The following is a 12,631-nucleotide window of genomic DNA, read 5'->3' as shown; positions in this document are numbered from 1 at the left end:
CTACATCTGATTTTCTCTTTTTGCTGATTATAGCTGTTATTTTTTTTGTTTAAACTAGGCTAGCTTTTCAGTTATGAAGAAGGAAAACGAAAGGAGAGGGCAAAGATCCAGCGCTACACAGACATCACAAATTCCGGTAATATGAACCAGATAAATACGGCTCAGAAAAACATGGTGAAACTTTATTGGTGAGTTTGCCTTTGCAGGACTTTAATAGCAGCCAATTTTGATTGTTGTTCATTTCAGACAGGAAAGGTGATATGTGATTAAAGCTATAGCTAATTTGGGTGACATGGCTACAACTCAGTGTCTGCTTACCTTATATACAGCTAGAGGAGCTGTTTGTGGAGGGTGAACTGTACATTAGAAAGAGAGCCAGCTGCAAAGAAAGAAAAAACAATAGTAAAGGTAAAAGCTTATTCAGAGATTTCTGTCAGGGGAAAAAAGTATAATCGAGGAAAGGGCAAGCTGGAGGAAATTCTGAGGGTAACTTGCCAGTGCCCAAGGCTGAACTTCTAAAGTAAAATACATTGACTGTAAACACAATTTGTTTGTTTCTTATTCTGGTGCAAATCATGTAAATTGCACCTATGTCTGTGAGAGGGCAACGTGTTTCCATTCACTGAAATTTAAAGGACAAGCTGGTTTAGGGCTGAGTGGAGAAAATGGAATGGGAGAGTGTAAACAACAGAGAAGTTAAGAACTGGGAGGTTTGCTTGGGTGGTATCTACATAAACAACACCTGGAAGATCTTTGGCTATAATCAGAGTTTGAGGCTGCAAAAGGTTCAGAAGACTTTAATATCTCTCACATATTAAAGACACATATTAAAGTATACTGGCACATACAATTTCTGAGTCACAGGTAGACCCATGGAAGACATTAGGACAATTTTCGTAGTTACATAAATACATTAGTTTTGGTAGTTTGCACTAAATCTGTGTATTCCATTCAAATTGAAATTTGTAAATTCTGGACTCTAAGGAAGAGTGCATAAAATGTACTAAAAACTCAGGCAAAATAAAGACTATTGGAAAAAAAGATTATTCTTTTAATAGACATCAGAGCAATATAAACTGAGCCTCTTTAGTGCAGAACAATAGAGAACGAACAATATGGCAGATGCTCCAATGGTAGTTTAGTGAAACTTTGAAAATATTTATTAGCTAGGTCTTGCTGTTATTTTAACTGGATTGTCAGAAGAAGCACATATTTTGTCATTAATTTATTTTGTTTAATGATTGTTTAAACAAAAGTTTTGTAAATTGATCCTGTCTGCTTAAAAACGAAAACTTATTTTAGTAATATGTAGCAGAAAGAATACTTTTTTTGAAAACTCAAGTAAATCAAAGGAAGCAAGTTAGAGCAAATATGTATGTCAACTGTTTGTAACTCTTTTAAATTTTCCATTTCATAAACCCACAGTTCTGGTCCTGTCCATATGAAACAGGAAGACATAGTTTCTTGTCAAGAATACTGTGAATACTGTAAATACACATGCCAAATCCAGAACCCTTCAATCTATAAAATCTGAACACTGAAATATTGTAAAGCAAGGCAAACCAGCATTTTAATGGCAGCCTTAATTCAGTCTTTGTTCCAACAGTCATTCTATGTGCACCTTATCTGCTGTAAAAAAAAATAATAAAAAATCATGTGTTTTCAGGTATAGCAATTGAGTACTCATGATTTCACCTTAAATAACTAGCTAGAAGTATGAAAAAATGATGGTCTTCTTTGAAGGAATTTGAAGACCATTCAAGGTGGAAAACAATTTATTATCTTGATTATGGATTCACTTGTTTTTTTCTGTACATATGCTAAAATTCTGCCAGGAAACATGGAAACGAACACAATACATAAAATTTTAGGATGTAGTCTAATATCTCATACTGGCCTTTCAGGGTATTTCAAGAAATGTAAGCAGGGCACCTGTTGAGGACAAACCTTTCAACACACTCCAACTGCCACCCCAGCTGGACAGCAGGTGGTGAGAAGGGAGAGGAGGATGTTGAGGTATACTTGTCTGTGTTCCCACAAGGAAATACTGAAACAACCTTTGCATCTCAATTTTTCTCTGTGCCCCTTTCTGAGTTACTAACTGAAGGGAAGGGGATATCCCCAGAACCAAATCCAGACTTGAGCTCTCGTTCAGCTCACTAGAGATGCTGACTAACAGGACAATATAATTTCAGCTGTTTTAAACATGCTATGCTTGTTCTAAATCTGTGCTCCATTAATGCCTATGTTTGCCATACCTTATGGTATGTTGTTGGTGCGAGGACACTGCTATCAGAAACACGATCATAAAATGGCAATCTCAGGTTTGGTATTATTTTCATACATTTAGCTATAAATAAATGTTTTCCACTATCTGTACTGCAAAGTAGAACCCCAAAGCCTTGTATTTAACCTCCTGTGCCATCATCCAGAAAGGTGGGTATGTTTTTTATTCTAAAAGCCTTATCACTGGAAAAGAGAGTAGAAGAACATTGTCTGCTTTCCAAGAAACATGTGTAACTGCAGTACTGGCAGAAGAATCTTGTTTTGACTTGCAAAATGAGCACATTTGATAAGGAAGTCACTGAGGGAGAATAAATATGAAACGCTGAGATATCATTTTTATAGCATCACTTTTCTGATTATAACAGCCACTTTTTTTTTTTTTTAAAGTAACCTTAGTGGTAATTTTATTTATTGTTTACATCTACTTTGAGTAAAGCTGAGACATGGGAATGCAGTATATAGTACCAATAACATTTCTGAACAAGCTGAAAGAAATGTATTTACATTTGGCTGCATTGGACAAAAGTAAGGAATAACACAGAGCTTATACTCCTCCTGTGTACATGTGGTCTGTATTTTTTCCATTAACTGAGACCACTTTACATTTTCACATATAATTGGCTTCCATACTATAAATGTACTACAGATGGAAAAATGTTAAAACACTGCATTAAAACAGCTTGAATTATTGTAAAAATAGATTTGGAAAGTTGACTTTGATATCTGTTGCAGCCAAGGAACCTGAGGGAATGCAGTAATAAAAAACTGTGTTGGGGACAGTGTAAAAATACAAACAACTTTGCCCCTGGCCTCTTCCTGGTGTGGAAGTTTTAGTGATTAAATTATCTCAGTGTGGTAAGGTCCCTTCCAAAGGGAAATGCAAAACCAGACTCCAGAATTTTTGGAATAGCTGCAAGTTTTCATTAAAAATATTCTAGGAGAAATGAGAGCTGATAGCAGCTTCTTGAGCATCCACTCCTCCTGTTATTTATTTTCCTTACACTGACTCTTTCTAGTTTCTTCTCCCCAAAAATCTACTACAATAGATCAGATGAACTTATCTTTCTAATTTTATAAAACTATTAATAGTTAAAATCCTCACAAATTGTGGTCTAAAATAAGTATTATTCATGAAAGTAATGCATTGCATGATATTGCCCATGCTTTGAATGATGAGGGTTGGCCCAGATGATACCTATGGATCCCTTCCAACCTAAATTATTCTATTATTCTATAAAAAATGTGTGGTTATAGTGACAATGATTAAAGGATGAAATAGCTTGACCTTGTTCTACGTCCAGGCAAGAAGCTTAGAAGCTTTTGAGAGCAGTCTTGAGCAAGAAGAACTTGGGGGTGTTGGTTGATGAGAAGCTCAACATGAGCCAGCGATGTGCTTGTGCCAACCATACCCTGAGCTGCATAAAAAGAAGCATGGCCAGCAGGTCAAGGGAGGTGATTCTCTCCCCCTATTCCATTTTTGTGAAACCCCACCCAGAGTACTGTGTTCAGCTCTGGGGTCCCCAACGTAAGGAGGACATGGACCAGTTGGAGTGACTCAAAGGAGGGCCACAAGGATGATCAGAGGGCTGGAGCATCTCTCCTATGAGGGAGTTGGGGCTGTTCAATCTGAAGAAAAGAAGGCTCCAGGGAAACCTTATACTAAGACCTACAGGGAAGCTGGAGACAGAGTTTTTACAAGGGCATGTAGTGATAGGACAAGGAGTTTAAACTCTAAAAAACGACAACAACAACAACAAAAACTCTTTAAACTGGAAGATAGTAGATTTAGATTACATATTAAGAAGAAATGCTTTACTTAGAGGGTGGTGAAGCACTGGAACAGGTTGCCCAATGAAGCTGTGCATGCCCCACCCCTGGAAGTGTTCAGGGCCAGGTTGGATGAAGCTTTGACCATCCTGACCAAGTGGGAGGTGTCCCTGCCCATGGCACAGGGTTGGAACTAGATGATCTTTCAGTTTTTTTCCAACCCAGAACATTCTATGGTTCTATGAAGCCCTGGAAGTTGTGGCCATAGACCAATGTTGCAGCTTTGTCCCCATGGACATGAGTCTGAAGTGTGGAAGACCAGGACCTAAAACAGAGAGCTGGGAATTTCTGCAGCATAGCTGGCTTGTGTTCCCTCACCATGTTAGCAACTATTTGATTAAAGCTGAGTGCCTCAAAAATATTCCATAAAAAAACATCAGGACATCCCTGACTTAACTTATGTGCTTCTATCTTCACAGAAGTTAGAGACATGAAAATGGCAGCGCAAATCAGGCTAGAAGTGGGGAGTATATCCCACATTTTTGACTTAGAAAACACTCAGAATAGAATTATGGAACTGGATCTGTACATGAGCACTTCAGATTTTGTTTTCTTCTATGGATGAAGTACCAGCAATTATGTAAAAGAACAAGGAAGACACCAGATTTTGAAACATAGAAAAGCAGCAAAAGCATTGCTTATTGCTTCTCAGTTGTTAGCTTTACTTTGATTAAAGCATTGTAAAATAAACCTGTGGTGGTTAAATTATTAGCCAAAAATAAAGCATAGAAATTAAAATAATGTTCTCATTTGTTGATAAATTTATGTTGGTGAACAAAGAGATAAGGAAGAGATAGAGGAGAGAGAGAAAAGAAAGGAAGCACCATGTCTTCATAAACATTTCCTAATTTCTGATTATTTAAACTTAAATAAAGAAAATGGAAAAGAATGACAATGTTAGTTGACAATAAATGACTTTGACTTTTAGTAAAAATATAACTGTTTTATTTTTCATTCAAAACAGTGAAAATTTTTAACTGAATGAATAGTTTCTGAATAATATAAGTTCCCCGGGAAAATAGATCTTTCATTTTTTTCTAGACAAGTCTTTTGATAAAGATATTTTAATATGCTTTAACTTATATGCATCAACTACTTAACTGTTAATACTCTGTTACCCTGGTGCCATACAGTGCATAAAGTAACATGAGCAAGCTGTACTCCCGGATGTGATGCATTGTACTGATCATCCCCTGTCATTAACAGGGTTTGTACATACATACTTAAGAATGCATCGTTAACATTTCTCAGTATATGTGGACTCAATATATGTTTTCTGATGCAGCATCTTTGGAAAGATTTGCTGAAAAAATATGAGGAACTAGTGGATAAAAGACAAATTGTAGAAAATGACACTTGAATATAATACAAGGAGACGAAACATTTTGCAATATGAAAAGCAGCAAACGAACTGTAGAAAGTCTAGAACGATAATTTAAAGCACCACAGGGGCAATGGGCGTGCTTTATTTGTGTCTAAACTTCACATTACTAAGATCTATGTTTAGATCTTATGGGGCTCTCATGCCTCAGCCCTGTGTGGATACCTTGAATACACTGAGATACCTCAAAGTGTAGTACAGACATATATGGCTAACTGAAGCAAATCAACAGAGCCTGGGGAGAAAGAAAATGCAGGATTGAATGCAACCACTCTTTGGATCTTGGGAACAATATAGCTAATCTTCTTTAGTGATCAGGGAATAATAATAAAAAAAAAAACTTCAATAAATTGTAGCAGTACTGGTACAACTCTCTTTTTAATTCTGTGCTTTCCTTCCTATAAATCTCCTCCTCTGTTAAGAAGTTTCTTATCTAAGCATCAGTGTTTGACTTCTCCCATCAATAATCCAACAATTGCTAAGGCGGTACACATAAAAAAAAAGTTCTTTGAACATCTCTTACTTGTTTCTCAGGTATTCACCCTGCCTGCTCATCCCTACCTAATGTACTTCTCCCTCCCATTTATTAATCACCAATTTGTTAAGAGTTTTGTGATGGATATACCAAGGAGAAATGATGCCCTAATCAACATGTCTTACACTTGATCATTTTACTCTGTTTTGAAATAGAAATATATTTTGGAAACCGTGTATCCATTTTACAAATACACAGTTGATATTAGCTAATAGTTACTGATTCTTTGATAAAAAATGAGAAGGTGCTCCAAACATGATGAGTTATTCCCTCTCCAAAGCAATTCAGTTTCCAGCATTTGTATTGCCTGAGATTTATGTGATTTAGAATCCAGTTATCGAAAATTTCCATTAAAAAATAAAATAAAATTATTAGAAGCAGGAGAGTAACTCAAAACAGAAAATCTAATTTGTCTTAGACCATTTTGTTTCAGTGTCCATTGCACAAGAACATTTACAAAACTGATTTTGCAAAAGTTCACAAAAATACAGAAGTGTTGAGGGAGCTAAAGTTAAAAATAGTTGTTGTGAATGAAAATAAAGAATTTCTTGCATGACCATCCAACCAAAAATGGCTGACTCATCTGGATAGTCACAATGAGACAATAGGCTAATAGCTGGATTTCAACAAACTTGTAATAAAAAGCTTTAAAAATGTCCAGGAAATCGGTCCAAACAACAATGATATTCATTACTAAAATCACTAATTTTAACCAATTTAATGACTATCAAAAGATATCCATTTCTTTGTACCAGTCTGTTTGTTTTTTCTGCACTGGTAAATGTTTAGCCTCATACAAACTCCGGGGACTTTGGGTTTAAGCAGGTAGTGTTTAATTACTTTTATGCCACTCTTCAAGTTAACAGAGACCCTTGCAACCAGCTGAGATGGTGGAGGAGGTTAAGATACCTTATACACTGCCAGTTAGCTGTTACAGTCCTCCTGCCAGAGAGTAGCACCTCTCTTGCACAGCTGGAGAAGGGAATATTCATCTGCACCTCTGTTGTTCCAGTTTAGCTAACATATGTATGTTGAAGACTTCTACTGTTTTAACTCTGTTGAGACTTGTGATTTTGTTTTGTTTAGTTTTGTTTAGTTTTGTTTTTTCCTTCTCTGTCCCCTGAGGACTCATAGGCTGACAGCTCCAGATGCAGTTAGTAAAGGTGGAGAATCTGGCCCATTAATGGTCTGTGCTGTAGTAATGAGGGTGTTTCCAGTACTGGGAATAGAAGGAGGTTAAATGCTTAAAGAGGTATTCAGTTTTTGCATTTAATAAAACTGTCCTGACAACCAGCTCTAAGTTCTCATTTAAGACATATTTTCCATCTTCCGCACACCAATTATTTATTCCATATCTTTTTCCTGTAATGATATAAGTATTTTGTGAGAAAGCTTGTCCATATGTTCTTTTAAAAAATGTTTTATTATTCTTCTTGTTAAATCCAAAGTATTTTTATCTTCTTTGGCTGGGATTTTATTTAGCGCTCTGACATAAACCTTCCTGGTAATATCTGTTTGTTTACTTTCCAAGGAGCCTCTATTACTTTAAAAAAATGCTATAATTTGTTTATGTCTTGCACAGTTTCCCATCTTATAAAAATGAGGTGTTTAACTTCTATCACATTGATTTAGGCCTAATTATATCCACCTTGACTGGTAATTGCTCTTTTCCCTTTTGTTTCATACCCTGTTCCAAGCTCTCAACACGTAGCCAGTTTTCCAGAAACCAAAATAGGGGCTTACGAGAAGGTGTCGTTTTCTCCTACAGGGCTAATCTTTCTACAGACCATATTCTCTCAGGAGTAACATCATGGAATTCAATGAAATTGCAGCAGGGCCTCATTTGGCCCCAGAAGTCAATTAAACCATCTTATATAGTTCTCCTGCTTTCCTTCTTCATATACCTCTTATTATTGCTGAAAACACACTAATAACCTGTTTCCAATTACCCCTGTTGTACCTACTTCTTGATGTATTTCTGTTAGTTTAATAACTAAATAGCAAGAGGAAGGGAGGATTGAAAGGAACAATACTTCTTGTCCTGTGATGTCCACAGTACTGGAGATACCGGCTGTGATTTTCAGGATGAACATGGACAGAACGTTTCCTTCTTCCTACATCCTGTTTGACAAGGGCAACGTGAGGAAGTGACAAAAATCAGTGAAGGGCTGTGTGGAGAGATGCAGTTGTAGTTAATGAGATCATGCAGCTGCACAAAAATGCCCAGATCCTCAGAACTATATACATTTCCTTTTTAAATCTCATCTTGTCCTTGTGGCCTAGGTTAAGTTAGGCACAAGGCAATATAAAGTTAAAGGGTTCATTTCTTTAAAACAAACAAACAAAAAAACCCACCCACATCAAATCAAATGAAAGTAGACCCTAAGTAATCCATGCTTCTATATTTTACAGCAATAAAATAGATTTCAGAGCTCATAAAAACAAACAACGCATGTTACTGAGGAAAAGATTGATGGATAGGAAGAGATTTCGGCAAAAATGCTTCCATTGCAAACATTACACTAAATTCTTTTCCCAGAGCAAAGCAATTAAATTTGGAAACAAGTAACCTGCTGTATGCTCTGTTTTTCACAAAACCGTTCACTGATATTCAACCAGTCTCCCCACACTGTGTTTGACCCACTAAAATCCCTTATTAAATATAAAAAATCCAGCTCCCTTTGTTCTTTTAATACTGCTGCAGCCACTCAGAAGTCATTCCTGTACGATAATGGGGTTAATTCTTTAGCGTAAGCACTAGATGAGAGTTTGACTCTGATAACCACCCTGAAGGCAAGTAACATTAGGCCTGTTTTCAGAGGTCTTCAAACACTTGCTTAGAATTGCCTGCGGACCTTGTGCAAAACAGATCTTCGAAGCATGGTTCTTGTCTGAGGATGAAAAGTGGACAATGTTATACATAATTAAAGAGAAGGTCAAAATTATTTAAATATATATATATATTTTTAATTGGAAAATATTACTTGGATATATATTTTTATTCTCTACAAAGAAACCATTAGATTGTGGGCTGAAGGTGATACTTTCAAAATTTACACAAGATTGGGACCAGATTTGAACTACAGTGAAAATTACTAGTTATAACTGGCTTATGTAACATCATTCTTACCTGCAAATAATAACAACATTGCAAGAAATATATCCATTTGAAATTCTGCTGGTATTTTGTCTCCTAAGTACTGGTTTTATCTGAATGGTGTCACCTCAGCAACATCTCATGTATAAGCTTCTTCCTTTGCACTTTGCGGTTGAGAGAATTCGTAGGTACTTCAAACTCTACAGACTTGCTTTTATTCACTTAAAACTGGAATGTACAAACAACGGGAAAGAGAAGTGACATCTCTTCAACTGCACAAGTTTTCTTTTCTTTTTTTTTTTTTTTTTGGCTGTAAACTTACTGTCACCTGGAGGAGGTGAATTTTGAATAGATGTTCATATTAAGGGAAGAGAAGAGTGCTGGTGGTTGTGCATTAATTAAGAAGACCGTTGTAATGCAGCAATAAGTCCCAATAATATGTCTGGGGTGGATGAGTATTGCTAATGATTTATGATGAATAAGTAAAGTGGAAGGAAATGCTCCTATGGGAGATTCAGATCTGTTGTTTTTCTTAACCTAAATTCTGTGTTTGAACTTGCCTGGACATGTTTTTGGCATGGATTATTAGGCATGATATCAAATTAGGAGAAAAAAAAAAAAAAGAAATATTTATGTCTTTTCCTCTTTGTCTTTAAAATAAAGGGTCTTGATAACTGATGCAGACACCAGTGTAGTCATATAGCATTGAGAGACAATGACAGGTGCTGGAAGTGATGTCACCAGCTTGTAATTTTGGCTCCACTTGAGTTATTTAACATCTGAATAAGTGTTATTGTGGCACAAACCAAGAAAAGCAAAGGGACTAAAAGTGAACTAAGCTGGGACTAAGTGGCTGCTATAAAAAATTGAAAAGCAGAACTTGACTCTCAGTTGCTTGATGGCCTGTGCCACATCACATCAGGCACTGACACAACTAGAAGTGTCAGTCTGGTAAACTGCTGTGTTACAATCCGGTTGATCAAAAGTTAAAGGGAATAAGAAAAGGAAGAAGGTAGCAATGTTGCTGCCCTGACTCCTCATGTTAAATTCCCTTCTTATATTTGGGCAGTTTGTCATTCTTAATGCAAGCATGCTGAATTAACATAAATACAGAGTGGCCAGAAGATGAAACAAATCTTATAGGTCTTTGTATATTTTGTCATGGTGGGAAATACGGGACTAGCAGCTCAATGAAGCTGCAAGAACTATTTGCTCCCTGTGTGAACGCTGACAATGAGATAGCTATATCTGTTCCTGTGGGATACTCCAACAACCTTTTTGAATGTATGAAGGGTCACATGCAATCCCTCAGAATCAAGATTGTCTCTATCATTTCTGGTTCATTCTGTAGTGGATATGATGAAAAGCATGTAAGGATGCCATTTTACCCCTTCCACTCTAACAGAGTGTGACTTATACTAGTCTACTTATGTCCTTTGAATAAACTTGGCTCACCGAGGATGTAAATTAAACCTATATTTAAATTGAATAGTTAGGTTCAGTAAACAGCACTGTAACAACATGCATACACACATCCTCTTGTAAGCTGCTCAAGGTAGGGACCTGCAGTTTGGAGAATGCTCTTGATTTACTTTAAACAAATCACATCATGATTCCAAATACCTACCACAGGAGATGTTTCTGGAAGAATGCCTTTTACCTTCAAAGATGTCTCAGAATGCTTTATCTTTAAAAAGAGCCTTCTGTTATCTTTACACAAAGAGAAAGTCTCAAGCATTTTGCTTCTCTTCAAAGTAGCACTGTTTTAAATAATGAAGTGGTGCCAGGAGGAATGGCACAGGCTTATTTGTGGTAGCGTATTTGTCTGTCTGATCATTATTTCTGCTCCTTGGCCATCTCCAACCCGGCAGGTAAAAGTAAGTCCTCAGGGCTTAAAACCTTCCAACAGCAAGTTATTTTCTCCAGTCACCTGTCAACAGCATTTTTTTCCCATGTCCTGTATTTTATTTTATTTAATTTTTATTTTATTTTATTTCATTTTATTTATTTATTTAATTTTAATTTTATTTTATTTTATTTTATTTTATTTTATTTTATTTTAATAAAACCAGACGGAGCTACTGACATCCAATGACTCTCTTTCAGTCTCATTTTCACTCTAATTTCTTTGAATATAACTTGATATTCTACAGATAGGACTTGAAAAAAATATATAAAAAAAGCATATTACTCAATATTCTTAAGAGAGAAGAGGAAAAGGACTAGCACAGGAGTAAAATGGATACTACTTTTAATTTTTTTATCCTTCCAAATACTGTGGCAGTACAAAAGGAAAGAACATATGTGTCACTGATAAGCAATAATAAAAAACAAGTCATATATAAACACTATGTGTAATAATGGCATTTCTACATATCCTGAACCTGATCTGCAGCTGGTACAAGTAAGAATAGTTAAACTGAAATCAACATGTAATTTTATTTCCTGGCAGAGATAGCACATTTCATGAATCAGTGGTAGATTTTATATATTTTGATAAAGACTTGACATTATACAACTTATAACGCTATCATATTTGTACCCATTATATGCCCATATATGCCCATTGTGTGGGCATTAAAATGTTGAAACTGGAGGAATATGTTCTGCATATCTGACCTATTGGTGAGACTCCAACACTCTCCCAGGAATTTATGCCTTATATCTAGGATTCTCACATAGAAGAGTTAGTAGGCTTAAAGCACATTTTAATACATATTAGAAAGAGATGGTCATGGTCTATACTAAAAAATCTTCTTGTGTACCTGAGAAGTTATAGTTGCTTTGTGTGATGATTTCTTAAAATGGAAAGTTTTCATAAGAATGCTCCTTCTTTTTCCATCTTTCATCAGCAAAATTAATGAGAATATAAGGGAGAAAATAGTTCAAGTGGATAAATAGTCCACATCATGTTGAGAATGGGAGAGACGTGGGGAGACCCCATGTTGGTAAATTACTCTGAGGGACTTCCACATCTCCTGTTCAGAGCTCTAGCAGGGAATCTTCTATGCATGTTCCTTCTTTCTCTACAGTTGCTTTTTTTTAAATAATTTGGTCTTATTTTAGAGGAAAAGAGGGAAGTTCAAAATATGAGACAGATTTAGGTTTTCTGTTCAATTATTGATGCTTCAGGGGTGCAAAACTGCAAAGGATCTTTTAATCAGTAATTGCTTCACTACCACAGAACACTTTCAAATATTATACACTTCTTAAGCCGGAAAATTTGCCTTTCATTTGGATTCAGGAGATGTTCTGTGAGATTATGGATAAATATCATTTGATTTTCTTATAATCTGGGAGGTTTGCAAGTATGTTTTCTTTAAAGTTAACCTTTCTATGCTGTCACAAAGCTCTGAAGATTTCAAAATTCAGTGAGCTTGTCACACAATACATGACATAACATGAATTTAATTCTGTAAATTATTGATCACTTTTCAAATATTTCATCTCAATATACTTGGAATCATTTTCTTTGTAATTATTTCCCATCGGATGATATTTCTCT

This window comes from Anser anser (genome assembly GCF_964211835.1).
Source record: "Anser anser genome assembly, chromosome: 2".
Taxonomy (NCBI): domain Eukaryota; kingdom Metazoa; phylum Chordata; class Aves; order Anseriformes; family Anatidae; genus Anser; species Anser anser.
Note: the sequence above shows the minus strand (reverse complement) of the source record.